This window comes from Saimiri boliviensis, chromosome 10, assembly GCF_048565385.1.
Source record: "Saimiri boliviensis isolate mSaiBol1 chromosome 10, mSaiBol1.pri, whole genome shotgun sequence".
Classification (NCBI taxonomy): domain Eukaryota; kingdom Metazoa; phylum Chordata; class Mammalia; order Primates; family Cebidae; genus Saimiri; species Saimiri boliviensis.
Genome location: NC_133458.1, coordinates 86280856 through 86306414, shown reverse-complemented (window position 1 = coordinate 86306414; position 25559 = coordinate 86280856). Strand labels below are relative to the sequence as shown.

Genomic DNA, 25559 nt, shown 5'->3' with positions numbered 1-25559 from the left:
GTAATTCTTTCTTCATAAAATGAGTTTGGAACTATTCCCTCATTTATTTTTTGGTTTGGTTTGAGAAGATTGTTATCAGTTCTACTTTAAATGTTTGGTAGAATTCAATAGTAAAGCCCCTGGGCCCCAGGCTATTTTTTACTGGCAGACTTTTTGTTAGGGCTTCAATCTCATTACTTGTTTTGGTGTGTTTGGGTTTTGGATTTCTTCCTGGTTCAGTGTTGGTAGATTGTATGTGTTTCAGAATTTGTCCATTTCTTACAGATTTCCCAATTTGTTGGCATATAGTAGCTTATAGTAGCCACTAATAATCCTTTCAATTTCTACAGTATCAGTTGTTATGTTCTTTTTCATCTCTGATTTTATTTATTTTCATATTCTTTTATTCTTTTTCTGGCTAATAGGTGGTCAATTTTGTTTAACTTTCCATAAAACTTTTTGTTTCATTAATCTTTTGTGTTGTTTTCTTCATTTTGATTTAATTTATTTCAGGTCTAGTTGTTATTCTTTCCTTTCTTTTTTCTGTTATACTTTTATTAATTGTGGGTCTGCTCTTTACTAGTTCTTTAAGATGCATCATTAGGTTGTTTATTTGAAGTTTTTCTGCTTTTTTGATATAGCCACTTAGATCTATAAAAGTCTCTCTTACTACTATTTTTTTCTATATCTCATAGTTTTTGATATATGGTGTTTACATTATCTGTTTCCAAAAATTTTTCAATTTCCTTTTTAATTTCTTTATTGACATACTGGTTATTCAGGAGCATATATTCAATTTCTATATATTTGTATAGTTTTCAATGTTCCTCTTGTATTGATTCCTATTTTTATTCCATTATGGCCAAAGAAATTTGATACTATTTTATGAATGTTTTGAGACTTGTTTTGTGACCTAATATATGCTGTGTCCTTGAGAATGATCCAAGTTCCGAGGAAAATAATGTGTATTCTGTAGCCATTGGGTGACGTGTTCTGTAAATACTTATTAGATCCATTCAGACTATTGTGCAGATCAAGTCTGATATTTCTTTATTTTCTGTCTAGAAGATCTGTCCAATGCTGAAAGTGGGGTGTTGAAGTCTCCATCTGTTATTGTATTAGGGTCTCTCTTAAGCTGTACTAGTATTTGCTTTATAAATCTCAGTGCTCCAGTGTTGGGTGCATATATATTTAAAATTGTTATATCTTCTTACTAAATTGACACTTTGATAATTATATAGTGGCCTTTGTCTCATAGTTTTTGTCTTGAAATCTGTTTTGTTTTATATGAGTATAGCTACTCCTGATCTTTTTTAGTTTCCATTGTCATGGAATATCTTTTTCCATACCTTTATTTTTAGTCTATGTGTGTCTCTATAGGTGAAATGTGTTTTCTTTAGGCAGTAGATCATTGGGTCTTATTTTTTAATCCATTCAGCCAGTCTGTCTTTTGAGAGTTTAGTCCATTTACATTCAATGTTGTTATTGATCGTTAAGGACTTACTCCTGCCATTTTGTTACTTGTTTTCTTGTTTTATTGCCTGCCCGCCCGCCCGCCTGCCTGGCTGCCTGCCTTCTTTATCTCTCTTTCTTTTCTTTTCCTCCCTCCCTCCCTCCTTCCTTGCCTTCCTTCCTTCATTTTTTCCTTCCTTTGCCTTTCTCTCTTTCCTGTCTTACATTTTCACTGGTGACATAATTTAGTTTCATGCTTTTCACTTTTTCTGTATCCATGTTATGTTTTTTGCATGGAGGTTACCATTAGGCTTGCACATTATCTTATAACCCATTGTTTGAAGCTGATAACAGAACTGTTTGCATAAACAAAGTAGCAAAAGGAAAAATTACAAAACTCTATCCTTAAATTCATCCCGATTTTTTGCTTTTTGTTGTTACTGTTTATGTCTTATCATACTATTTGAGTCTTGAAAAGCTGTTGTAGTTATTATTGTAGATTGGTTCATCATTTAGTCTTTGTACTTACCATAAGAATAGTTTATATACCACAGTTACAGTGTTATAAAATTCTGTTTTGTTTTGTTTTCTGTATTTACTATTACCTGTGAGTTTTGTACTTTGAGGCAGTTTCATAGTGCTCATTACCATTCTTTTCTTTCTGATTAAAATATTCCCTTTAGCATTTCTTGTAGGATAGCTCTGGTGTTGATGAAATCCCTCAGCTTTTGTTTGTCTGGTAAAGTCTTTCTCCTTCGTGTTTGAAGGACATTTTCATCCCATATACTATTTAAGGTAAAAGTTTTCTTTTCTTTTAGCACTTTAAATATATTATACCACTTTTTCTTGTCTGTAAGGTTTCCACTAAAAAGTCTAGTGCCAGACATAGTGGAACTTCATTGTATGCTATGTCTTTCTTGTCTCTTGTTTTTAGGACCCTTTTTTTAATCCTTGACCTTTGGGAATCTGATTATTAAATGACTTGACATAGCTTCCCTCTGGCCCAGGGAAGTTCCAGAAATTTAATCCAAGAGCCAAGTCCTAGAGCCACTGGTGCTCTACCACCTTTGGTCAAACAGGTACCTGAAGCCTGCAACTCCCAGAGTCTCACCCAAGGCCCAAGACATAGTACCTGGGTATCACTGCTGGTTATTCTGGGCTCAAGGGCTCTTCAGTAAGCAAGTAATTAATCCTGCCAGACTGGGTCCTTCTGATCAAGGCAGCAGTTTCCCTATGGTCCAGGGTATGTCTAGAAATGTCACTTAAGAGGTAGGGCATAGAAAAGGGACCTCATGACTCAGATCGTTCCCCTGTCCTGCTGTGGCTGTGCTGGTATCCAAGATGCAAGACAATGTCCTCCCCACCCTTCCATCTCCTTTCCTCAAGCAGAAAGAAAGGGTCTCTTTTGGATCCAGCAAGTAGGCAGCCTGGAATCAGGGGAGTGGTGATGCCATCATTTTCTTAGATGCCCCAGCTGATGTCTCAGTAGGTCATGTGTCCCCCTAGTTCACTTGCTCTGGGCTCAGTTCAACACTAGACTTGCCTAAGAATTGTAGTGTTTGCATCCTAAACTGTCTTTCAATTTCATATAAGGGCCCCAGGTCTTTTTAACCCATGGTGCTGAAGCTTGTGGGAACTCAAATTCTGAGCACTAGGATCAGATTTCTCTCTAGTTAGGGCTGGTTAAATGTTCCTTCCATGGGCAGGCATCAGCTGAGTTTGGTCTGGTTGTGCTTTCTGTTATAACGAAGGTGGCACTAACTTCCATGCCATACAATTACTGGCTTGCTCTCTCCTCAACACACAGAATCACTCTGCACTGTGCCACTGCTGCTGAGGGATTGTGGAGGGGTGGGGTTGGTGATTAGAGACTGTTTTTCCTTCTGTTTTTTCTTCGGTGTGTCAGCAAGTTTTAACTTCATAAAGTTAAAACCGGGTACTGTGAGTGCTCACCCGATTTTTGGTTCTTATGAAGGTTTTTTTTCATATGTATAGACAGTTGTTAAATTGATGTTCTTATTGGGGGAACCACTAGTAGAGCCTTCTATTCCACCATCTTTCTCTGTCTACCAGTCCTATGCTATGTTTTTTAGAAATTAAAAAACTTTAATATTTAGAGCAGTTTCAGTTACACAGCAAATGTAAGCAGAAAGTAGAGTTTTCATGTACACTGTACCCTCAAACAAACACAATTTTGCCTGCTAACATTGTGCATCCCAGTTGTACTTTTTATTACAATTGGTGACCTACATCAACAGGTCACTATCACCAACCCCATAGTTTACATTACAGTTCACTCTTCCTTTTGTACATTTTATGGGTTTTGACAAGCATATAGTGATGTGTGTCCACCATTGTAGTATGAAACTGTAATTTTACTGCCCTAAAAATTCTCTGTAATCTGCCTAGTTATCCTTCCCTTGTCACTTACCCCAGGAAAACCTGTAAGTGAGAACATATGGTGTTTGCTTTTCTGTGCTGAGAATGATGGTTTCTGGATTCATCAGTGTCCCTACAAAGGACACGAACTCGTCATTTTTTATGGCTGCATAGTATTCCATGGTGTATATATGCCACATTTTATTTGCCCAGTCTACCATTGAGGTGCATTTGGATTGGTTACAGGTCTTTGCTATTCCAAACAGTGCTGCAGTGAACATACTTGTGCATGTGTCTTTATAATAGAACAATTTAAAATCCTCTGGGGTATATACCCAGCAACAGGATTGCTGGGTCAAATGGAATTCCTATTTCTATATCCTTGAGGAATCACCACACTGTCTGCCACAACGGTTGAACAAATTTACACTCCCACCAACAGAGTGTTCATTTTCTCCACATTCCGTCCTGTATGTGTTGTCTCCAAATTTTTTTAATGATCGCCATTCTAACTGGTGTGAGATGGTATCTCAATGTGGTTTTGATGTGCATTTCTCTAATTACCAGTGATTATGAGCATTTTCTCATATGTTTGATGGCCACATAGATGGTTTTTTTTGTAAAGTGTCTGTTCATATCCTTTGCCCACTTTTGGATGGGGTTGTTTGTTTTTTCTTGTAAATCTGCTTTATTTCTTTGTAGATTCTGGATATTAGCCCTTTGTCTAAAAGGTAGATTGCAAAATTTTTTTCCCATTCTGTTGGTTACTGGTTTGCTCTAATGACTCTTTTGCTGTGCAGAAGCTTTTAAGTTTGATTAGATCCCATTTGTCTATTTTGGCTTCTGTTGCTGTTGTTTTTGGTATTTTAGTCATGCATTCCTTGCTTATGCCTATGTCCTGAATGGTATTGCCTAGGCTTTCTTCTAGGGTTTTTATGCTTTTACATCTTATGTTTAAATCTTTAATCTACATAGAGTTAATTTTAGTGTAATATGAAAGAAAGGAATCCAGTTTCAGCTTTCTGCATATGGCTAGCCAGTTTTCCCAAGACTATTTATTAAACAGGGGATCCTTTCCCCCTCCATTGGTTGTTTATGTCATGTTTGTCAAAGATCAGATTATTGTAACCTTGTAGTATAGTTTGAAGTCAGGTAGTGTGATGCCTCCAGCTTTGTTCCTTTTGCTTAGGATTGTCTTCACTGTGCAGGATCTCTTTTGTTTCTATATGAAGTTTAAAGTATTTTTTTCCATTTCTGTGAAGAAGTTCGATTGTAACTTGGTGGGGATAGCACTGAATCTATAAATTACCTTGGGCAGTATGGCCATTTTCGTGGTATTGATTCTTCCTAATCATGAGCATGTAATGTTTTTCCATCTGTTTGTGTCCTCTCTTATTTCCTTGAGCAGTGGTTTGTAGTTCTCCTTGAAGAGGTCTTTTACATCCCTTGTTAGTTGTATTCCTAGTATTTTATTCTCATTGAAGCAAGTGTGAATGGGAGTTTGCTCATGATTTGGCACACTGTCTGTTATTGGTGTATAGGAATGCTTGTGATTTTTGCACATCGATTTTGTATCCTGAGTCTTTGCTGAATTTGCTTATCAGCATAAGGAAGTTTTGGGCTAAGACATTGGGGTTTCTAAATATACGATCATGTAATCTGCAAATAGAGACAATTTGACTTCCTCTTTTCCTAATACCCTTTATTTCTTTTTCTTGCCTGATTGTTCTGGCTATAACTTCCAATACTATATTGAATAGGAGTGGTGAGAGAGGGCATCCTTTTTTAGTGCCAGTTTTCAAAGGGAATGCTTCCAGTTTTTGTCTGTCAGTATAATATTGGCTGTGGGTTTGTCATATATAATTTTTATTATTTTCAGATACGTTCTGAAAATACCTAGTTTATTGAGGGTTTTTTGCATGTAGCATGTTGAATTTTGTTGAAGGCTTTCTCTGCATCTGCTGAGATAATCATATGGTTTTTGTCTTTGGTAGTGTTTATGTGATAGATTACATTTTTAGATTTGCATATGTTGCATTAGTCTTGCATCCCCAGATGAAGCCTACTTGATTGTGATAGATAAGCTTTTTGATGTGCTGTTGCATTCAGTTTACTAATATTTTATTGAAGATTTTTGCATCAATATTCATCATGGATATTGGCATAAAATTTTCTTTTTTAGTTGTGTCTCTGCCAGGTTTTGGTATAAGGATGATGTTGGCCTCATAAAATCAGTTAGGGAGGATTCCCTCTTTTTGTATTTGGAATAGTTTCAGAAGGAATAGTAATAGCTCCTCTTTGTATCTCTGGTAGAATTCGACTGTGAACCTGTCTGAACCTGGATTTTTTTTTTTTTTTTTTTTTTTTTTTTGGTAGGCTGTTAGTTGCTGCTTCAACTTCAGACCTTGTTATTGGTCTATTCACGGTTTCAACCTCTTTCTGGTTTAGTCTTGGGAGGGTGCAAGTGTCCAGGTATTTATCCATTTCTTCCAGATTTACCGGTTTATGTGCATAGAGCTGTTTGTAGTATTCTCTGATGGTAATTGTATTTGTGTGGATACGGTGGTGATATCCCCTTTATTGTTTTTTATTGCATCCATTTGATTCTTTTCTTTTTTATTAGTCTGGCTGGTGGTCTGTCTATTTTGTTGATCTTTTCAAAAAACAAGCTCCTGGATTTGTTGATGTTTTTGAAGGATTTTTGGTGTCTCTGTCTCCTTCAGCTCTCCTCTAATTTTAGTTATTTCTTGTCTTCTGCTCTCTTTTGAGGTTTTTTGTTTTTGCTTTTTTTTTTTTTTATCTTCTAGCTCTTTCAACTTTGATAATAGGGAGTCAATTTTAGATCTTTCCTCGCTTCTCATGTGGGCATTTATTGCTATAAATGTCCCTTTAGACACTGCTTTAAATGTGTCCCATAGATTCTGGTACATTGTGTCTTTGTTCTCATTGGTTTCGAAGATCATCTTTATTTCTGCCTTCATTACATTATTTATTCAGTAGTCATTCAGGAGCAGGTTGTTCAGTTTCCATTTAGTTGTGTGGTTTTTAGTGAGTTTCTTAATCCTGAGTTCTAATTTGATTGCACTGTTGTCTGAGAGACTGATGGTTATGATTTCCATTCTTTTGCATTTGCTGAGGAGTGATTTACTTCCATTATGTGGTCAATTTTAGAGTAAATACATGTGGTGCTGAGAAGAATGTATATTCTGTGGATTGGGGTGGACAGTTCTTTAGATGTCTATTAGGTCTGCTTGGTCTAGATCTGTGTTCAAGTCCTGGATATCCTTGTTGATTTTCTGTCTAATTGATCGGTCTAATATTGACAGTGGAGTGTTAAAGTCTTCCACTATTGCTGGGCGCGGTGGCTCAAGCCTGTAATCCCAGCACTTTGGGAGGCCGAGCAGGTGGATCACAAGGTCAAGAGATCGAGACCATCCTGGTCAACATGGTGAGACTCTGTCTCTACTAAAAATACAAAACATTAGCTGGGCATGGTGGCACATGCCTGTAATCCCAGGTGCTCAGGAGGTTGAGGCAGGAGAATTGCCTGAACCCAGGAGGCGGAGGTTGCGGTGAGTCGAAATCGCACCATTGCACTCCAGCCTGGGTAACAAGAGTGAAACTCCGTCTCAAAAAAAAAAAAGTCTTCCACTATTATTGTGGGGGTGTCTAAGTGTTTTTGTAGGCCATTCAGAACTTGCTTTATGTATGTGGGTGCCCCTGCATTGGGTGCATATATATTTAGGATAGTTAGCTCTTCTTTTTGCATTGATCCTTTTACCATTATGTAATACCCTTCTTTGTCTCTTTTGATCTTTGTTGGTTTAAAGTCTGCTTTATCAGAGACTAGGATTGCGACCCCTGCTTTCTTTTTGCTCTACATTTGCATGGTAAATCTTCATCCATCCCTTTATTTGGAGTCTATGTGTGTCTTTGCACATGAGATGGGTGTCCTGAATACAGACCACTGATGGGTCTTGACTTTGTATCCAGTCTGTGACTTTTGATTGTGACATGTAGCCCATTTACATTTAACATTAATATTATTATGTTTGAATTTGATCCTGCCATTTTGTTACTGGGTAGTTGTTTTGCCCATAAGTTGACACATTTTCTTCATTGTGTTATTGGTCTTTACCATTTGGTACATTTTTGCAGTGGCTTGTATTGGTTTTTCCTTTCAGGTTTAGTGCTTCTTTCAGAGGCTTTTCTAAGGCAGTCCTGGTGGTGATGAAATCTCTCAGCAATTGCTTGTCCATAAAGGATTTTATTTCTCCTTCACTTATGAAGCCTAGTTTGGCTGGATATGAAATTCTAGGTTGAAAGTTCTTTTCTTTAAGGATGTTAAATATTGGCCTCCACTCTCTTCTAGCTTATAGGGTTTCTGCTGAGAGATCCACTGTGAGTCTGATGGGCTTCCTTTTTGGGTGACCTGATCTTTCTCTCTGGCTGCTCTTAGCATTTTTTTCTTCATTTCAACCCTGGTGAATCAGACAATTATGTGCCTTGAGGTTGCTCTTCTTAAGCAGTATCTTTGTGGTGTTCTCTGTATTCCCTGCATCAAGAAGAGCTAACTATCCTAAATATATATGCGTCTTGGCCTGCCTTGCTAGGTTGGGGAAGTTCTCCTGGATAATATCCCTAAGATTGTTTTCCAGCTTGGATTCATTCTCCCCGTCACATTCAGGTACACCAGTCAAGTGTAGATTAGGTCTTTTAATATAATCCCGTATTTCTTGGAGGCTTTGTTTATTTCTTTTCACTCTTTTTTGTCTAATCTTGCCTTCTCATTTTATTTCATTGAGTTGATCTTCAATCTCTGATATCCTTTTTTCTGCTTGATAAAATTGGCTATTGAAACTTGTGTATGCCTCTCAATGTTCTCATGCTGTGTTTTTCAGCTCCATCAAATCATTTATGTTCTTCTCTAAGCTGGCTATTCTAGTTAGCATTTCATCTAGCCTTTTTTCAAAGTTTTTACTTTCTTTACGTTGGGATAGAACATAATCCTTTAGCTCAGAGAAGTTGGTTATTACTCACCTTCTGAAGCCTTCTTCTGTCAGGTCATCAAACTCATTCTCTATCCTGTTTTGTTTCCTTGCTGGTGAGGAATTGTGACATTTTGGAGAGGCATTCTTGTTTTTGATGATTTCATCCTTTTTGGGCTGGTTTCTTCCCATCTTCATGAGATTATCTACCTTTAATCTTTGAAGTTGGTGATTTCTGATGGGATCTCTGAGCGGACATCCTTTCTGTTGAAGTTGAAGCTGTTTCTCTTGTATGAGGCATTTTTTTTTTATTATATAGTGGTCAGGGAGCCACTTGATGAGACAGCCTGTCCTTTGTTTGCCTGCAGAGGTGCTGCTGGGCCGCCTTGGGTTCAGCCTGGCTGCTGTGTAGTCTCCCATTGGCTTTTGTATACACAGGTGAGGTTACCCCCATCTTCCCAATGGCAGGCGTCCTTCCCTCTGCCAAGCTCAATCATCTCAGGTTGAGTTCAAACTGATGTGCTGGGTGCAAAACTCTAGTGAGAGGGCTTCAGTTTCCTGGACTTGGTGGGGTAGGTACTGCCAAGGCGTATCACCCATTTCCCTGCTTTCAACTCTCCTTCCTTCTGGGGGACGGGTAGTTCCGTCTCGCAAGCATTCTTGGGGTTAGTCAAAACTTCTGCCCAGGTCTGTGCTAATAACTGATGGTGTCAGTGCCGGGCCAGAGCTGTCACTCAGATCTGTGTTGATAACTCATGCTTTTCAGCATGGTAGTGTTCTTCTGTACTGTGGGTTGCAGGGGTCATGGGAGAAAAGCAGTATCTGAACTGGAGTGCCAAGGGGGTAAGTTCCCTGATCCTCCAGGCCAGTTGCACTTCAAGGTGGGGCAGCAACCTGCCCTACTTCAGTTAGCCCTCTTTGGGTTATTTTCGTCCTGCTTGAGTTCACCCTCTTTGGGCTGTTGCCACTGTCTGACCAGAGCCATTGAAATAAACCTGGTACCTCATTTGGAAATGTGGAGATCACTTGCTTTCTGCGTCTTTCTCACTGGGAAGTGCAATCCAGATTTGTTTCTATTTGGCCATCTTGGCAGAAGTCTCCCTCTCCATGTCTTTCCATGTTTTGATACTTTTCTTTTTAGCACTGAAATATGTTCTGTTGTCTGAATGTACCACAGTTTACCCACTTATCTACTAAAGGGCTTGATGATTTCTTCTAAATTTTGGCAATTAGGAAGAAAGTAGTTATAATATCGCTACGTCCTTGCCAGCATTTGGTGTTGACAGTGTTTTGGATTTGGACCGTTCTAAAAAGTGTGTAATCATATCCCATTGTTGTTTTAAATTTCAATTCCCTAATGACATCTGTTGAACATCTTTTCATATACTTAATTGCCATCTCTTTATCTTCTTTGGTGAGGTGTCTGTGCAAAACTCTGGCTGATTTTTTAAAAATCTGGCTTTAGTTTCCTCATTGTTGATTTTTATTAGGTTGGTGCAGATGTGATTGTGATTTTTGCCATTACTATCAATGGCAAAAAACACAATCACATCTGCACCAACCTAATAAGAGTTCTTAATATATGTTAGATAATAGATCTTTATTAGATGCAAATATTTTTTCCCAATATTTGGCTTCTCTTCTCATTTTCCTGACATTGTCTTTTATAAAAAAAAGTTCTTAGTTTTAGTAGATTCAATCTTCTCAATAATTTTATTCATGGATCATGCCTTAATGTTTTATTTAAAAAGTCATCTGCATACCCAAGATCATCCAGGCTTTCTCCCATGTTGTTTTCTAGGTGTTTCATAGTTTTGAGGTTTAATTAGTTCTAAAATACTAAATTGAAATTTTGGGGGAGACATAGTCTTGCTCTACAGTCTCCACCTCCCAGGCTCAAGTAATCCTCCCACAGTCTCTACCTCCCCAGCTCAAGTAATCCTCCCACACCAGCCTCCCAAGTAGCTGGGACTACCAGCACACACCACAATGCCTAACTAATTTTTTTTTTTTAAGAGATAGGTTCTCATTATGTTACCCAAGCTTGTCTTGAACTCCAAGCTAAAGCAATCCACCTACCTCCGTTTTGCAAAGGGCTGGGATTATATTAGTGAGCCACCAAGCTTGGGTAAACTGAGATTTATTTAAGCAAACTGATTAGTGCTGTGTGTGGTGGTGTACGTTGGTTATCTCACCACTTTGGGAGGTAGGAGTGGAAGGATGACCTAAGACCAGGAGTTGGGCCAGGCGCAGTGGCTCATGCCTGTAATCCCAGCACTTTGGGAGACTGAGGCGGGCAGATCATGAGATCAAGATATCGAGACCATCCTGACCAACATGGTGAAACCTCGTCTCTACTAAAATACAAAAAAAAAAATAAAAACAACAACAACATTAGCTGGGTGTGGTGGTGTATGCCTGTAGTCCCAGCTACTCAGGAAGCTGAGGCTGGAGAACTACTTGAACATGGGAGGCAGAGGTTGCAGTGAGCTGAGATCATGCCACTACATTCCAGCCTGGCACCTGGTGACAAGGACTCTGTCTAAAAACAAAACAACAACAACAACAACAAAACCAGGAGTTTGAGATCAGCCTGGGCAATATAGTGAGACCTTGTCTCTACAAAAATAACAGTAAAAAATAGCCTAGCATGATGGTATGCACCTGTAGTTCCAGCTACTCAGGAAGTTGAGTTGGAAAGATTGCTTGAGGTCGGGAGTTTGAGATTGCAGTGAGCCATAATGACGCCACTACATTTCAGCCCTGGGTGACAGCATGAGACCCTTTTTCAAAAAAAAGAGAAAAAATTGATAAAGTCTTTATGCAACTCATTATAATTTTTTAAACGGAAACTCATGCTTGATATTACCTCAACAGTGTGTCCCTGAGAAAGTGTCAGAGCCTTTACCTAGAACTTCCAATGAAAAACAAATAAATAAAAAAACACACAGTATAGTCAATGTAAAAGGAGAAGGTAAGGATACGATTTTATTTAAAATGTCATTTGATGGACTTTTTAAAAATATGAGCACTAATATATTCAGATAGCTAAAGAAAATGTTCTATTAAATGTATAATAAGTAAAGGAGAAGTAAAATGGTGAAAGGTGTGTATCTAATCAGAGATCGGCAGTTGAATCTATTGAGAGTACCACTAAAGGAGCTGAATTATTAGTTCCCATTTTAAGATACTATAAGATCTGAGGCAAGTCAGGAAAGAGGAAAGAGGAAATGAATAAAAGAGAGAAACAGTGAGGAGGGCAGTGTGTACATGAAATAAATGAAGAAACAGTATGTGGGTGTATGTAAAGGAGGGTAGTAAAGTCAAATTGATTTGTGGAAGGAAGAGCAGGGTGATAGAAATAGGAAAGAAGGTAATGTCAGCTTCCAGCACCAAAATGTGTCAGAGAACGAGTAACATCTTCCTGCTCTGTCATTCTGACTATTGGAGAGGCATGAAGGATTGAGGTACCTCACCACCCAGACCTGTGTTTTATCTACCATAGATGAATATCACCATAAATGGTCAGCCTTGTATGGCCATAATTTAGTTTTATAGAAAATATTATAACTTCATCAGATAGTATTATATAGGCCAAATTAACATAATTGAATAGTGTCATGTGATTTTTGGAGAGGAAGTTAGAGAAGGTATAACCTGATTAAACGTTTATTAGAAACATTATGGCTTATAATGCCGAATTAAATTCAGGGACTTAATTGGGAAGAAACGGGCTAAGTTCCAGATGGGCAATTAAGGTAAACAAATGTGGAAGCACATTAATGTAGAACAGGGCATCCAAATTTTTATGAATTAGTTGAGGACCTTCTGGAAAATGGACATTGTCATTCAGCACATGTGGGTTTCTGCCTTTCTCAGGAATACTCAGGTGGTGGTGGTGCTGTTCCTTGGACACAGCTCTGAGTAACAAGGAAATAGCCGTCCTTTAGAGAAATCTGGAAAAAGAAGCATTGGACAGCTATTTAGCAAAATAACAGAATCAAGGGAAGGCATTGATCTCCTTTTATTTCTGAAGTAGGATTCTAGCCACAGAGGAAGCAGAATGAGATGAAAAAAGAAATTATTGGTGTATATTACTGCTGAATACAGATTTTTAAAAAGTGGGTGCAATTATCCATAAAAAACAGTTAGGAAGAGAAGCATCAGGATGACAGATCTAAAGATTACTTTTGCAAAGGAAGAGGGATTCTGAAATGGCAAGGAGGGGTGAAGAAAAAGAAGTTTGTTGGGGGAATTTTGGAGTTAAATCCAAGGAAGCTTGAGACACCTCACTTCTAGTTCCCTGGGCATATGTCCAGTCTAGCAAAAGCAGTTATTAGGCCGGGCGTGGTGGCTGAAGCCTGTAATCCCAGCACTTTGGGAGGCCGAGGCGGGTGGATCACAAGGTCAAGAGATCGAGACCATCCTGGTCAACATGGTGAAACCCCATCTCTACTAAAAATACAAAAAATTTGCTGGGCATGGTGGCGTGTGCCTGTAATCCCAGCTACTCAGGAGGCTGAGGCAGGAGAATTGCCTGAACCCAGGAGGCGGAGGTTGCGGTGAGCCGAGATCGCGCCATTGCACTCCAGCCTGGGTAACAAGAGCGAAACTCCGTCTCAAAAAAAAAAAAAAAAAAAGCAGTTATTGCTGTGGAGAGTACTGGAGGCAGGAGAGAGTGCTAGAATTGGGGTAAACCACAGCAGCTAATTTCTCTTCATAACTGTCAGGCCTCAGAGCAAGAAGTTTCATTGACCTGCGTGAATAAGATGTGATTAAGTTGCATTTTGGCTATTTTTTGGTGGGGAGGGGGGAGTCAGCCAGTTCTTTGATATGATAGCTGTTTTATAAAAGTCATTGACAGATTAAGATGACATGGAAAAGTTAGCTAATTTTAGAAGCAGTCATATTATAAAATTCTGTGACTACCAAAATTGTCACTTTCTAAGAATACCTCACTGTTCTTGAAATATAAAAGGTTTTTCTTTTCTATCAAGACTGTGGACATGTCATGTTTTCTCTTTTGATAACTATTTTGATACTGAAAGCTTCTTCTACATGGTTTATTTGATGTGTTTTAAGTCTTGCATGAGTGGATCAAGGAACTCTTAAGAAAAGGTCAAATGAGAGGATATGAGAAATGTAGGTGCTTCCGTAGCCACGTGGGCATCGGAAAATGAGAATTTTGAGAAACTGTTATTTCATAAATTTGTGTAATAGCTGATCAACTTTGTACACTTTTTTTGATGAGAGGTGAATCACACATTCATCTGAACTGGCATCCCAACTGTGTATTTCCTAAGTGACAGGACAGGGGGAAGCACATGATAAATATTTGTGGTGTTCTGGCGTCAATGCCTCTGATGTTTTGAGTTTAAATAATCTGTAGCATTCACTATCAGCCTTGACATTGATTCCCTCAGGTTATGATTTGCTCCACTGTTTAATAGTCCCTTTTATCCTTATCAGCCCAGCACATTCACATTAATATCCATACTTTTCTATTTTTGTTATAGGCATTTTAAACAATCTCACTTTTGAAATATAAACTTTGTGATTTAGGGATCCTATATTCCCATTTTACTCAGTATATTTCCATCACATTGCTGTCCTAGGCAATGAAAAGGAGATGCCAAAAAGAACCCTCAAAACCTTAAGTAATTATTTTCAGAGCCAGGCAGGAGGACTCAGCTTGATACTAACACTGCGTGAATGTTTGGTTGGCCCTGTCACACCTACATATAATTGATGACATGTCCACTTTGCTTTGTAGGGCCTCCTGAATAACATCCCTCCTTGAAGGTAATTATATATATTTATTTTTAATTACTAACTTTATATTGTATAAAATACATATGATTTATTAGTTATTTTCTTTTAAAACCCGTTCAGCCTACCACTGAAATGGAAGATCCTGTTGTGAGAGAAGCAGTACAAAGAAAGAATGTAGACATCGAGAGCAGGCACATTTTCAATACAAACGGAATGCTGGAAATAAGTACATTAAATGATTGGAAGTACTCACATTCTTTTTACCCCTAATTCTTTTTAATGTTGTTGTTGGTATCCATACTTAAATAAAAATAAACTTAGAAGTATAAGAAAACAAGATTTTTAAAATGTTTTAACTTAGATGTTTCTATTTTAATGTTTTGAATAGCGTATCATTTCCAATATTGAATTTTTATACTTGTCAGGGATTCAAAGCAGTGAATTTTGAGACTCTGAGATATCTCCAGTGTCTTATATGCTAGTTGGAGTTCTGATATTTACCTAAAGGAATGCATTACTTAGATGTCAGTTTCTGTATTAACATTAGAGAGTTGCTGTTAATGTTATTACACCGATTATCTGAAGCCAATGAGATGTTCTAACAAGGAGATTGTATATGCATGTGTGTGCATGGATGTGTGTATGGATGTGTTTGTGGCATATTTGATTATTAAAAACTAGAAAAATATTCATAACTGGAAGACAGTCTTTTAAAATGGTGGTTTTGAGACTTTTTGTTATAAAAGTTTTTTTAAAAAATAATTGCATAGAGGTGACCAATGTCATGAACATCATTGAGGCTACCAACATCATTGGCTGTTTTCCATTTCAATACCCTTTTGAAATCCTTAATATATTGCAATGCTCAGAAATAATATGCAGAATTTTTATTTGTGTCCTAAAATGGAAGGTGAGTGGTTCCACACTTTACATATCTTTCTGCCACTTTCTTTTGTGTACTTTGTATTCTATTTTCCAGATGTAGCCACATTGATAGGATTAGCTCTGGTTTAATTCATTTTACACATTTCATTGTATTCCTTATACCACTCTACCACATTTAATTAGACTCTCCTGTTGCTGATAAATGAAGAAAAAAAAGAAAAAGAAAAATAGGCTGGGCATGGTGGCCCACACCTCTAATCCTAGCACTTTGGGAGGCTGAGGCGGGTGGATTATGAGGTTGGGAGATCGAGACCATCCTGGCCAACATGGTGAAACCCCATCTCTATTAAAATATAAAAAATTAGCTGGGCATGGTTGTGTGTGCCTGTAGTCCCAGCTATTTGGGAGGCTGAGACAGAAATCGCTTGAACCCGGGAGGTGGAGGCTGCAGTGAGCCAAAATTGTGCCACTGCACTCCAGTCTGGCAGCAGAGCAAGACTCCGTCTCAACAAAAAAGAAAAGAAAAATTACTGTCAGATTAAAAGGGGCTTTTGTTTAATCAGTTTGTATCTCAGTATTTACTATATGAGAGTTTAAGGCTGAGAAGTTCAGAATGCAAGCATGAACCACCATATTTTACAAATGCCCTTAGAATTATGACTCATGAGCCTTTAGCCTATAAAGTTATGACAATTCATTTCTCTAAAGAAGTTTACTGTTCTCTAAAAAAAAAAAAAAAAAAAAAAAAAAAAGACTGAAAATAGCAAATGACATTGTCTTAGTTGACCTCTTGGACATCCTCAAATGAAACTGCAACTTATGTCAAAATTCAGAACCAATGTGTTGAACAATATATATAGTTTGTGAATGAGCCCTTGATGAAGAAAGGGCCTTTCAAGTTTTACTTGTGCATTTTTTGCTCTTTAAGTTCACTTGTCTTACAAAAGCTTAAATTCAACAGTTTTATTTCTACAGAAAGCAGGAATATAATTTTTAAATATATTTCTGTCCTGTCTCATGGCATTATGAACTCTTGAGATCTAATTCGGACCTAGACTTATTTTTACATAGAAACAATTAGATTTCTTTCTTTGTTGTTGTTGTTGAGACAGAGTCTTGTTCTGTGATGTGGCTGAGTGGATAAGCTCTTAAAGCAGTCATCTTTCCAGTGGTTCTTTCTGTGGGAGGTAAAATGGCAGGTGAATTTGGGCCTTGTTACATGTAGGGAAGAGCATGTGGCTACCACTAAATAAAACACCCAGGACCTTCCCCAAGAGTATTGGCCAGTAACACAGTAGTATTTCTTGAGATCTTCTCCACTGGCAGCTGGAAAGTTGTTGCAAGAATCCCTGCTTCTGGTCTGATTCCTATGTTTTGCTGACTTCTGGTGATAGGGTGTTTTATCCAAAATTGAACAGTTTTAACCGAAGAGCTAGAGAGAATGTGTTGTGCTACAAAGAAGGAAGTGCAGTAGTCCACCCTTAACTGTGGGAGATACATTCAAAGGCCCCCAGTGAATGCCTGAAAGCACAAATAGTACTGAATCATTCATTGTTTTTTCTCCTATACTTACATATCTATGTTAAAGTTTAATTTATAAATTAGACACAGTAAGAAATTAACAACAACTAAAAATACAATTCAAAATTATAGTAATATGCTGTAATAAAAGTTATTTGAATGTGGTTTCTTCAAATATATGGTATGGTTCTCACCCTTTTTCCTGTGATGATGTGAACTGATACAATGCCTATGTAATGAGATGAAGTGAGGTGAATGATGTGGACATTGTCACGTAGTGTTAGGCCACTATTTACCCCCTGACTCTAAGTCAGAAAAAAGATTGTCAGCTTTGAGTGTTCCTGGACCTTCAGGCCCTAATGATGTTGATGACTAATGGCTGGACAGCACATGCAGTGTGAATCCACTGGAAAAAGGAATGATTCACATCCTGGGATGGATAGAGGGTAAGAGTTCAAGATTTTATTGTGCTCCTCCCACTGGCACACTAACACTTATGATTTGTTTATTTCTGGAGTTTTCAATGTAATATATTTGGAATACAGTTAGCTGTTAGTAGCTGTAACCACATAATTCAAAACTGCAGATGTAAAATCTGTGTTTGGACTTTGACTCATTTCTTGATGTACAATTCTTAAACTCCTTAGAATTTCCAAAGTGATGTCTTTTGGTGTGCTAATGATCAATGGCTGGAAGCTCCTAGGTAGATTTAGGATGGGAACTGGTCACCATCCTGAAGACATGGCTGATTAGAGGGTTGAGATCTTTTGTCTCACTCTGAAAACTCTGGGGAGGAGAGAAGGGCTGAAGGTTGTCAGTCACCAACAGCCAGCGATTAATTAGTAATGCCTATATATTGAAGCTTATAAAGACCCAAAGGGACTGGGCTGGGAGAGCTTCCAGATCACTGAATACATGGAGGTTCCTGGAGGGTGATGTGTCCTGAGAGGGCAAGGAATCTCTGTGTCACTGGCCCCATACTTTGCACTATGCATCTCTTCATCTGTACCTTTTGTAATGTCATTCATAGTATACTGGCGTGTTTCCCTGAGTACTTAGAGCCATTCCAGCAATTCAGTTTAACCCAAAAAGGGAGTCCTACAAACCTCAATTTGAAGTTGATTGGTCAGAAGTTCTGGAGTTTCAGACTTAGGACTGATGTAGGAAGGCAGTCTCATGGGACTGAGCTCTTTATCTGTGGAATCAGATGCTATCTGCAGTGAGAACTGAATTAGATGACACCCAGTTTGTGTCATCTGCAGAAGTGATTGCTTGCTTGTTGGTGAAAACGTCTCCACACGTTTGGTCACAGAAGCCTTCTTTGTTGATGATTGTTTGATGATTGTTGCTGTGATGTGAGAGCAGAGAAAAACATGGCAAGTGTGTCTTTTCCACACATACAGTGGATAAGGGATACTACTGCTTACTCTGTTTTAACTGTCCCACTCATATTTTGGTCCAGAAATCATGCTGTTTGACACTGGTCACTCATTCCATCTGTTCTGCTAACAATACAATTTTTAGCCAATTTCATAGGGTTTGGCTAGGATGACTTGTATACTGCAGTTCACTTGTAGATATTTTGATAAATTTATTCTTCTGTGTATTTAATAAATACAAAGTAAGGGAGGTAAGAATTCTTACTGCATTAATTACATACCGATAGGTATAATTTATATTAATTCTAATAAGATCCCAGGTATGCTCCCAAAGGAATGCTTTGTATACATCAGTCCCATACTTTAAAGAAAAATGATCTAAATCATGTACACAACTGTGCATACTTTTTTTTTTTTTAAATGAAGGTGGAGTCTTACTATGTTTCCTAAACCGATCTCAAACTTCTGGGTTTCTCAAGTGATCCTCCTTCCTCAGCCTCCCAAATAGTTGAAATTACAAGCATGCAAGACTGTACATTCTTATGGTTTTAATATTCTCTACATTACTGATTTAAAATGCATTTTACCTTTTTCTTTAATAGATTCTGGGAGTTGTGATGAACCTGCAGTCAGGTAGGATTTTACAGATTTAAAAAATTGTTAACTAAGAAAATACAGATCAAAGAAACATCTATTGAGTGTTGTATTCTGGGCTAAATACCCTATTATGTGCTATGTATTTATCTCATAAAGCCATCACAATGTGTGTTTTTTTATAACCTATTGTTTATTAAATAGGCAACTGTGGTTTAGAGAGGTTGATTAATTGGATCGTGATCCCATAGTTTACAAAGTAGCTGGCCAACCATTTGACCGTCAGCCTATCTGGCTTTTAAATCTTTTCTCTTGCTCCTCAGTGCAGATTGACAGAGTTATCTATGCAGCCCTTTTATCAAGGTATAGATCTGAATAAGATTAGTCAGATTAATTATTTTAATTAATGTCTAAATTAATAAGTTTAAATAAGTTGAACTCTCAAGTTACTGTTAAAAATGAGGTTAGTCCTTGAGTTTGTCCTAATAAATTTGACAATTTTTGTGGTAACCAGCAACATTTTTTAAAAATTAACCATCAAAGCCCTTAGGGCAGAGTAAAAATTTGGCCATAGGACTGGATGTTTTACAAAACCAAGATTTGGCAAGTCTTGGAGAAAATTATTTAATTTCCCACTTTTGTTGTCCCTGTAGGCTAGCATTTCTGCCTACTTCCATAATGCTTTTTTATCTTTTGTTTTGCTTTTTCCATGACTTTTCTTCCTTGGTGTTTCTTGTTATGTTTTCAAATTCTGCTGGCTATGTATTCCCAATTTTCCTATAGACAGAACCAAAAGCACATAGAATTACAGAAATTTAAGGAATCTTAGGACTAATTAAAATATCCTCTAGTACTTCAATCTGTGTTGAACGTCCTGGTCAAATGATTTTCTAGATAGAGAACTTGAGAATTAAAGGATTAGGATGCATTTTTTCCATACGTAAAATGTGGTAGAAATGAGATTTGAACTCGTTTTAAAGCCCAATACTCTTCCTTCTTTTTTTATTCTATTGGCATGTTTTTTTTGTTTTTGTTTTTGTTTTGTTTTTGTTTTTGTTTCTTTTCTTGTTTTGTTTTGTTTTTTGAGTCAGAGTTTTGCTACTGTTGCCAGACTGGAATACAATAGCACAACCTCAGCTCACCGCAACCTTCGCCTCCCAAGTTCAAGGGATTCTCCTGCCTCAGCCTCCTGAGTATCTGGGAATACAAGCATGCACCACAGTGCCCTGATAATTTTCTATTTTTAGTAGAGACATGGTTAGGTTTCTCCATGTTGGTCAGGCTGGTCTCGAATTCCTGACCTCAGGTAATCTGCCTGTGTCAGCCTCCCAAAGTGCTGGGATTACAGGTGTGAGCCACCACACCTGGCCTGGCATATTTTAATAATACAAAGGGGGAGTGAGTCTGATGCACCCAGTGGATAGAATGAGAATGGAATTAGCTGGTGAACCCAGTGGATATGGCTAAGAATGGAATGAGCAGGGGAAGGCCAAGTTTGAGGGAAAATGACACTGGACACAGATTATTCAATAAGAGATTAGAAAATTGGGGTTTATGACAAGTCTGATAAAATAAAAAGATAAAAGACACAAGATAGTGAAAGTTATCAACAAAGGCACATTAAAATAGAGGGTTCAAGGAAGCTCTGAACAGATTGCTGTGCTCTTTTTAAATCAAGAACTGACAAACCTCAAGATTTTTGCTGTAAGATACTAAAACATTTGAAGAGACTGGGAGGAGTCTCTACAGCAGACAGAAATGTGGTATCATCTAATTCCATCCTGACTTGCAGAGGAGTGGTTTAGAGCCCCTTGGGTACTGATGGGCTGGAGATAGCTGAACTACATAGATCTGTGGCCCAGGGCAGGTATCTCCTCATCTCCTCAGCCTCTTTTCCCAGTTCATTGATGTCCTTCCCTTATCTATGCAGGCTCGGTCAGGAGCACTGTTGGCTATCAAATCAATCATGAAATTCAGCTGGGTAGCTGGAGGTGTGTCTGTGCTGGTAGTTAGTAGAGACTCCAGTTAGGTTGTTATTTCAGGAGCAGGGATATAGAGCACTCCCACTCCTGGTCATTGGAGGCCATCCTTTCAGGGATCTGTGCTTTCATAGACTCAAGATTTGAAGATTGGAAACCGCCATGGAGCCCTGCATAGGTGGAATCTGGAAGTGGGAAACCACAGAAAGATATTTAGATAGGGAAATAGAGGTACAACTGCCAAGACTCTGTTTTTCCAGCAGTCTCTCTCATTGGATATCTGAGTGCCTATGAAGGTTTTTAAGGGCTTACTAGTTTATGTGGACCTGAATAAGGTAAGATGTATAAAGTGAAAATAATTTGATTTTTATAATATTAATGTTTTAATCTTTCTGGGAAGAGTATCCTCAATAAGAAAATACACCTTCGTTATTAGACTTTTGCACATTTAACTCTCACACATTTCAAATACAGCAGGGGATTCTTTGTGTTCTTTTAGGACAAAGGAAAGCATTGGGACCTTCTTAAGTGGTTTATATGCTGGGGAATCAAGAGTACCATTTTGAAGTGAAATAGATTAGTCTTTTAATCAAAGATAGACAATGGACAAGAGACAGTGGATCTTTGTACTGTTTTAGGTCATATGGTTCCTTCCAGTTTAGGTGACAAAAGTTATGTCATCCATTAATTGAATTTCATGTTCTGCTTCAGGAAAGATAATTTGTGAGGGTAAATTATTGTCAAGCTCTGTCAATATATTGGCTGTCACTATTTATTATGGAGCTCAAGGTCAGTCTTCATTGAATATATTATAGATTTAGACAGCTAGAGGCAAAAATAAGTAACCAAAATCTATTTTTAGAACAGAGGCCATATTTTAATTGTATTAAGAATTGTTACTTCATATACAGAAGGCTGACCTTTTTTCAGATTGTGTTTTTGTTTGTTGGAGGGGGAAGCTGAATATGAACTGGCAGTTAAAAAATTTGAAAAAAAAAAAAAATCAACTTGCTCATTTTTATTTTACATTTTTGCTCTAAAGCATTTTCCATGAACTGTGTGTGGATTCATGCCTTAAACCAGATGATGAAGACCTGACTGTTACTACCAAGGTAAAGTGGTCTCTTGTAAAATTTTCTCAGTCAACTTTTGCATAGTATTTACCTTTTTAGCAGTGGTTTATCTATTATTGTTTTATGATGGTTATGGAAAGTTGGTCAAAGAAAACTATAGACATATGGTTAGCTGATTAAAAATTTTATTAATGTTGGTAACTAACAAAAGATTGTGACAAAAGTACTGTGACAGGGTGGGGGCTGAACAAAAATGAACTGGAAGATACATAGCAACAGAAAAATCACCTTAGGAAATGCTTTCCCCAATAGAAAAAAATATGAAATTTGGTTAAGGTTTAATTAGATAAATATTAATATTTTGACTTTTAAATCATACTAGTGTGACATCTATGTTTTTGCCAGTATAAATCAAATTACTTGTAATCATGGAATTTCCCTGGCACCTTTTAGTTGAAAAACTGTACAACAAATAGCATATAGCTGTTTTTCTTGGACACTTACTATTTGGGTATAATATACTTGGTAGGAGAGATTGTTCCTCTACTTATATTATTGGTTTTGAAGTGAGACTAAAGAATTTAAAATTGTAGGAAAAATAGCTGGGTATGGTGATATACACCTATAGTCCCAGCTACTTGGGAGTTTGAGGTTGCCTGAGCCCAGGAGTTTGAGAACCACCTGGGCAGCATAATAAGATTGCCTCTATTTTTAAAAATTGGTATACCAAGTTCTGGAGTACATATGCAGAAAGTTCAGGCTTGTTACATAAGTATACACGTGCTATAGTGGTTTGCTGCATCCATCCCCCTGTCATCTACATTAGATATTTCTCCTAATGTTATCGCTCCCCAATCTCTCCATGCCCCGCTATCCCTCCCTTACCCGCCTCTTCTCCTGACAGGCCCTGGTGTGTGATGTTCCCCTCCCTGTGTCCCTGTGTTCTTACTGTTCAACACCCACTTATGAGTGAGAACATGCAGTGTTTGGTTTTCTGTTCTTGTTTTCTGAGAATGATGGTTTCCAGTTTCATCCATGTCCCTGCAAAGGACATAAACTCGTCATTTTTTATGGCTGCACAGTATTCCATGGTGCATATGTACCACATTTTCTTTATCCAGTCTATCATTGACGGGCATTTGGGTTGGTTCAAAGTCTTTGCTATTGTAAACAGTACTGTAATAAACATATGTGTGCTTGTGTCTTTATAATAGAATGATTTATAATCCTTTGGGTATATACCCAGTAATGGGATAGCTGGGTCAAATGGCATTTCTAGTTCTATATCCTTGAGAAATTGTCACAGTCTTCCACAGTGGCTGAACTAATTTACACTCCTGCCAACAGTGTAAATGCGTTCCTTTTTTTCTCTAATGACCAGTGATGATGAGCTTTTTTTCCTGTTTGTTGGCTGCATAAATGGCTTCTTTTGAGAGCATCTGTTCACATCCTTTGCCCACGTTTTGGTGGGGCTGATTTTCATGTAAATTTGTTTAATTTCTTTCTAGATTCTCGATATTAGCCCTTTGTCAGATGGGTAGATTGCAAAATTTTTTTCCCATTCTGTTGGTTGCCGGTTTACTCTAATGATTGTTTCTTTTGCTGTGCAGGAACTCTTAATTAGATCCAACTTGTCTATTTTGGCTTTTGTTGCCATTGCTTTTGGTATTTTAGTCATGAAGTCTTTGGCCATGCCTATGTCCTGAATGGTATTGCCTAGGTTTTCCTCCAGGGTTTTAATGGTGTTACGTCTTACGTTTAAATCTTTAATCCATCTGGAGTTAGTTTTTGTATAAGGTGTAAGGAAGGGATGCTGTTTCAGCTTTCTGCAGATGGCTAGCCAGTTTTCCCAACACCGTTTATTAAATAGGAAATTCTTTCCCCATTGCTTGTTTTTGTCAGGTTTGTCAAAGATCTGATGGTTGTAGAAGTGTGGCATTACTTCTGAGGTGTCTCTTCTATTCCATTGGTCTGTATCTCTGTTTTGTTATCAGTACCTTGGCTTTGATTATTGTAGCCTTGTAGCATAGTTTGAAGTCAGGTAGCATGATGCCTCTAGTTTTGTTTTTGTTGTTTGGTTTTTTGCTTAGGATTGTATTGTCTATGTGGGCTCTCTTTTGGTTCCATATGAAGCTTAAAGTGTTTTTTTCCAGTTCTGTGAAGAAGGTCAATGGTAGCTTGATAGGGTAGCATTGAATGTATAAATTACTTTGGGCAGTATGGCCATTTCACAATACTGGTTCTTCCTAATCATAAGCCTGGAATGTTTTTCCATCTGTTTGTGTCCGCTTGCTTCCTTCAGGAATGGTTTGTAGTTCTCCTTCAAGAGGTCCTTTCATCCCTTGTTAGATGTATTCCTAGATATTTTACTCTTTATAGCAATTGTGAATGGGAGTTCACTCATTATTTGGCTGTCTGTTATTGGTGTATAAAAATGCTTGTGACTTTTGCACATTGATTGTGTATTCTTAGACTTTGCTGAATTTGTTTATCAACTTAAGGAGATTTGGGGCTGAGACAATGGGGTCTTCTAAATATATAATCATGTCCTGCCGGGTGCGGTGGCTCACGCCTGTAATCCCAGCACTTTGGGAAGCCGAGGCAGGTGGATCACGAGGTCAAGAGATTGAGACCATCCTGGTCAACATGGTGAAACCCCGTCTCTACTAAAAATACAAAAAATGAGCTGGGCATGATGGCGCGTGCCTGTAATCCCAGCTACTCAGGAGGCTGAGGCAGGAGAATTGCCTGAACCCAGAAGGCGGAGGTTGTGGTGAGCGGAGACCGCGCCATTGCATTCCAGCCTGGTCAATAAGAGCGAAACTTCATCTCAAAAAAAAAGAAAAAAAAGAAAAAAAAAAACATATATATATATATATAAAAAATATATAAAATAGAAAATAGAATATATAAATATATATAATATATATATAATATATAAATATATATTTATATTATATTAAAATTATATATAAATATATAAATGTATAATATATAAATATATATTTTTATATAATTATATATTATATATATTATAATTATACATATATAAATATATATAAATTATCTATAAATATATAATATATAAATATATAAAATATAAAATACACACACACACACACACATATATATATATATTACACACACATACACACACAATCATGTTGTCTGCAAATAGAGACAAGTGGACTTCCTTTTTTCCTAGTTGAATATGCTCTATTTCTTTTTCTTACCTGGTTGCCCTGACCAGAACTATGTTGAGTAGGAGTGGCATGAGAGGGCATCCTTGTCTTGTGCCAGTATTCAAAGGGAATGCTTCCAGTTTGGGCCCATACAGTATGTTATTATCTGTGGGTTTGTCATAAAAAGCTCTTATTTTGAGATACATTCCATTGATACCTAGTTTATTGAGAGTTTTTAGCATAAAGGGATGTTAAATTTTGTCGAAGGCATTCTTTGCATCTATTGAGATAATCATGTGGTTTTTGTCTTAGTTCTGTTTATGTAATGGATTATGTTTATAGATTTGCATATGTTGAACCAGTCTTGAATTTCAGG

At 37.6% G+C, this 25559-nt stretch overlaps 2 long non-coding RNA genes across 7 annotated transcripts in view; one reads left to right on the top strand and one right to left on the bottom strand.

The window, feature by feature from the left end:
* Positions 1–14522: 14522 nt before the first annotated feature.
* The window catches only part of LOC141580110 (uncharacterized), a 34227-nt gene continuing 23190 nt past the window's right edge, over positions 14523–25559 (top strand). Inside the window, exons 1-2 of the long non-coding RNA XR_012512166.1 lie at positions 14523–14600; positions 14691–22040. This is a non-coding gene — a long non-coding RNA (uncharacterized LOC141580110). The remainder of the gene's footprint in view (positions 14601–14690; positions 22041–25559) is intronic.
* LOC104652457 (uncharacterized) overlaps positions 16184–25559 on the bottom strand; it is a 64645-nt gene continuing 55269 nt past the window's right edge. For 3 of the 6 annotated variants that reach the window (XR_745764.3, XR_012512163.1, XR_745763.3), the window contains one exon: positions 16184–24830. This is a non-coding gene — a long non-coding RNA (uncharacterized LOC104652457). The remainder of the gene's footprint in view (positions 24831–25559) is intronic. The other 3 variants (XR_012512165.1, XR_012512162.1, XR_012512164.1) reach the window with 3 other exon arrangements.